We start from the raw sequence: 4,787 nt of genomic DNA, 5'->3' as shown, positions 1-4,787 counted from the left end.
CCTCCAGTACTGCGCACAATACTCCAAGTGAGGTCTCACCAGTGTTCTGTACAGCGGCATAAGCACTTCACTCTTTCTACTGCTTATACCTCTCCCTATACATCCAAGCATTCTGCTTGCATTTCGTGCTGCTTTATTGCATTGTCTTCCCACCTTTAAGTCTTCTGAAATAATTACTCCTAAATCCCTTTCCTCAGATACTGAGGTCAGGACTGTGTCGAATATTCTATATTCTGCCCTTGGGTTTTTACGCCCCAGGTGCATTATCTTGCACTTATCCATATTAAATTTCAGTTGCCAGAGTTCTGACCATTCTTCTAGTTTTCCTAAGTCCTTTTCCATTTGGCGTTTCCCTCCAGGAACATCAACCCTGTTACATATCTTTGTGTCATCAGCAAAAAGACAAACCTTACCATCGAGGCCTTTTGCAATATCACTTATGAAGATATTAAACAAAATTGGTCCCAGTACAGATCCCTGTGGAACCCCACTGGTAACATGACCTTGTTTTGAATGTTCTCCATTGACTACAACCCTCTGTTGCCTGTCCCTCAGCCACTGCCTAATCCACTCAACAATATGGGAGTCCATGCTCAATGACTGTAGTTTATTGATAAGTCTTCTATGTGGGACAGTGTCAAAAGCCTTACTAAAATCTAGATATGCAATGTCTACTGCACCTCCACCGTCTATTATTTTAGTCACCCAGTCAAAAAAATCTATAAGATTTGTTTGACATGATCTCCCTGAAGTAAACCCATGCTGTTTTTCATCTTGCAATCCATGGGATTTTAGATGTTCCACAATCCTATCCTTTAATAGGGTTTCCATTAATTTGCCTACTATTGATGTCAGACTCACTGGTCTATAGTTGCTCGATTCCTCCCTACTACCTTTCTTGTGAATGGGCACGACATTTGCCAATTTCCAATCTTCCGGGATGACTCCTGTTACTAATGATTGGTTAAATAAATCTGTTAACGGTTTTGCCAGCTCACCACTAAGCTCTTTTAATAATTTTGGGTGTATCTCATCAGGCCCCTGTGATTTATTTGTCTTCACTTTAGACAGCAAACTTAGAACATCTTCCTCTGTAAAGACACATGCATCAAACGATTTATTAGTCATCCTTTCTAGTGGAGGTCCTTCTCCTTTTTCTTTTGTAAAAACTGAACAGAAGTATTCATTAAGGCAGTCGGCTAGCCCTTTATTCTCTTCTACATACCTTCCGTCCTTTGTTTTTAATTTAGTTATTCCTTGTTTTAATTTCCTTTTTTCATTTATATATCTGAAGAATGTCTTATCCCCTTTTTTCATAGACTGAGCTAGTTTTTCTTCTGCCTGCGCTTTAGAAGTTCTTATAACTTGCTTGGCCTCTTTCTGCCTAATCTTGTAGATTTCCTTATCTTCATTGCTCTGGGTTTTTTTATAATTACAAAATGCTAGCTTTTTATTTTTAATGATTTGGGCCACTTCTGCCGAGTACCACAGTGGTCTCTTCCTTTTTTTGCTTTTACTGACAAGTCTAATTGAATTTTCTGTTGCCTTCAATAATGCACCTTTTAAGTAGTCCCATTTCTCCTGGACTCCATGTAATCCGTTCCAGTCTGATAAGGACTCATTTATGACTAATTTCATTTTTGAAAAGTCTGTTTTTCTAAAATCTAAAACTTTTGTTTTTGTGTGGTGGGACTCTTTCACAGTTCTTATATTAAACCACACTGACTGGTGATCACTAGATCCCAAGGTTTCGCCTACAATGACATCCTATACCGAATCCCCATTTGTGAATATCAAATCCAAAATGGCCTCCCTCCGGGTTGGCTCCTCAACCATTTGTTGTAGGGATAACCCCAGTAGGGAATTTAGAATATCTGTACTCCTGGTAGAACTTGCTATTTTGGTTTTCCAGTTTATATCTGGAAGATTGAAATCTCCCATAATGATAACTTCTCCTTTCATTGTCATTTTAGCTATTTCTTCAACTAGTAGATCATCTAGTTCTTTAACTTGATCAGGTGGTCTATATATCACACCTACACGAGTTACTGCATGATTAGCAAACTGCAACGTAACCCAAACTGACTCTATGTTGGCCTCACCAACTTGTATTAGGTTAGATTTAATGCTATCTTTCACATACAGGGCCACTCCTCCTCCTTTCTTGCCTTCTCTGTCTCTTCTGTATAAAGAGTACCCTGGTATGGTTATGTCCCAGTCATTTCTTTCATTAAACCATGTCTCCGTAACAGCCACTAAATCTACATTCTCAGATGCCATTATTGACTCAAGTTCATTGATTTTTTTACCTAAACTGCGAGCATTTGTAGAGAGGACTCTGAGCTTATCATTTCTTAACCTCTGTGCATCTGACCTGTTCTGGCATTGTTTCGGGGGGCAATTGGACTCTTTTATTTTCACTCTTTTGCCCCCCCTTCCTAGTTTAAATACTCTTTCGCAAATTCTTGGAGTTGTTCACTAAGTACATTTGTTCCTTTGAGAGAAAGATGCAAACCATCTTTTTTGTACAGTTCCTTTCTGTTCCAAGTAGAGCTATTATGAGAAACAAAGCCAAATCCTTGCTCTTGACACCATTTACCAAGCCATACCCCCGATGTTAATCAGACCTCCGATCAGACCCCCAATGCCTCAGATAAACCCCCCAACCTTCAGCCATCTATCAGCTCCCATGTCAGCCATCAGCCCCCATGTCAGCCAGCCATAAGCCCCTATGTCAGCCAGCCATAAGACCCTATGTCAGCCAGCCATCAGCCCCCATGTTAGCCATCAGCCCCAATGTCAGCCAGCAATCAGCCCCCATGTCATCCAGCCATCAGCCCCCATGTCATCTAGCTAGCCATCAGCCCCATGTCATCCAGCCATCAGCCCCCATGTCATCCAGCCATCAGCCCCATGTCAGACAGCCATCAGCCCCCATGTTTCCCGGTAACCATCTCTTCTTACTTTATACAGCCCTTCATTTCCTCCTTCATTCCATCACTGTTGGCACCTCTGGTTTCGTATTTCTTCCAGGGTTGTATTGACCCTAGGAGCATTTGTGTAACCTCCTCCTTTTTTCTCTCTTCCACGTGTCCACTTATAGTCACGCCATGGTCTATAACTTATAGGCACACTATAGTCTATAACTTGCAGGCACACTATAAGCTATATTTATAGGAACACTATAGTCTATATTATAGATACACAATAATCTATATGTTAAAAGAACATATATCTTATGGGCACACCATAGTATATATTTTTTCGGCACACCATAATCTATGTCTTATACTGTAGGCACTCCATAGTCTATATCCTATAGGTACACTATAGTCTGTTTTATAGGTACACAATAATCTACAGTATATGTTATAGGAATATAAAAAAATCTTATAGGCACACCATAGTCTATGTTTTGTAGGCACACTATATTTCTTCAAGGTATACTATATTTTACATCTTATAAGTAAGTCTTTTAGGCACACTGTAGTCCATTTCTTACAGGCACCGCATAGTCTATGTCTTATATACACACTATACTTCTTATCTTATATGTACACTTTAGTATACGTCTTAAAGGTACACTACAATTTACATCTTATAGGTAATTTACTGTCTGTTTTACACATTATAGCATATGTGGTTTAGGCACACTGCAGTCAATTTCTTAAAGGCACATTATAGTCTATATCTCACAAGCACACTATAGGTTATGTATTATAGGCACTCTATAATCTATATCTTATAGGTCAAGTCTTGCAGGCACACTATAGTCTATCTCTTGTAGGTATGTTTTAGAGGAGAGTGGGACACCTTTTTGAAAGCTCAGTCGGTCTGTTTGATACAAATGATAATCAAACGACGGCAAGAGATTTCTAACGAACTGGGCGAACAGATTACCAAAATAAAAAAGGAATTAGAACAGTCCCCTGCTGGGGAGGAAACAAAGGGTTGGCATGATAGGATTTGTAAGAATTTGGATACTCTAGAAAAAGAAATTATGTATAAGAAAACTAGAAAATTTAAAAATCAGTATGGGAGTGCCCCCACTAGCGGCAATGGACACGTTCAGGACAGAATCAATAGTAATATAGACACATATAGACCTGCCAATGGGGTCAATGATTTAACACAACAGGAATCACTAATTGCTGTCACAAATAGATATGAAGCATTATCGTCGCCTCTTTTTTTAGATGGGACTCCCCCCCATCACCGCACAAAAATGAAACACACACGGACACCCTCCCCACCAAGGAGGCATGGGATGACACAAAGGGATGTCGATCACAAACACGATTACAACCTGAGACAGCGGTATCCAGAACATCGGGGCAACCAAATGAGGACACCAGGAACGAGACACAACCAGACACACTACTCTCAGTTACACAAGCAACAGGAGGAGTTATATCACAGGGGACAACAAGCACGCAGGCACGGGGAAAGATACGGAGAGGCAGACATGCTAAAAAGAAGAGAATACCACAACCCACCCAGGAAACATCAAACATAATTAATATCAGCACTACTACACTCACAGAGGCTCAGACACTTTTACTTAATAAGGGTTTGAAGTTCTCTCCGACCAGAGCCCTGGACAAATTTTCCACGTATGTGGGTATTGAAAAGTTTGTGCGCAGGCTCTGCTTGAAGAAGTACTTCCTTAAGAACCCGGCTATTGATACGGCCTTGGATGTTCCAGACCTGGGGAGATATTCCCATACTGATCTAAGATTAAGATCTAAAAAGTACCCCAGACAGGAAATGAGCGGTGAAATGGTCAC

The sequence above is a fragment of the Bufo gargarizans genome, chromosome 5 (assembly GCF_014858855.1).
Source record: "Bufo gargarizans isolate SCDJY-AF-19 chromosome 5, ASM1485885v1, whole genome shotgun sequence".
Lineage (NCBI taxonomy): Eukaryota > Metazoa > Chordata > Amphibia > Anura > Bufonidae > Bufo > Bufo gargarizans.
This window is presented reverse-complemented; position numbering follows the sequence as displayed.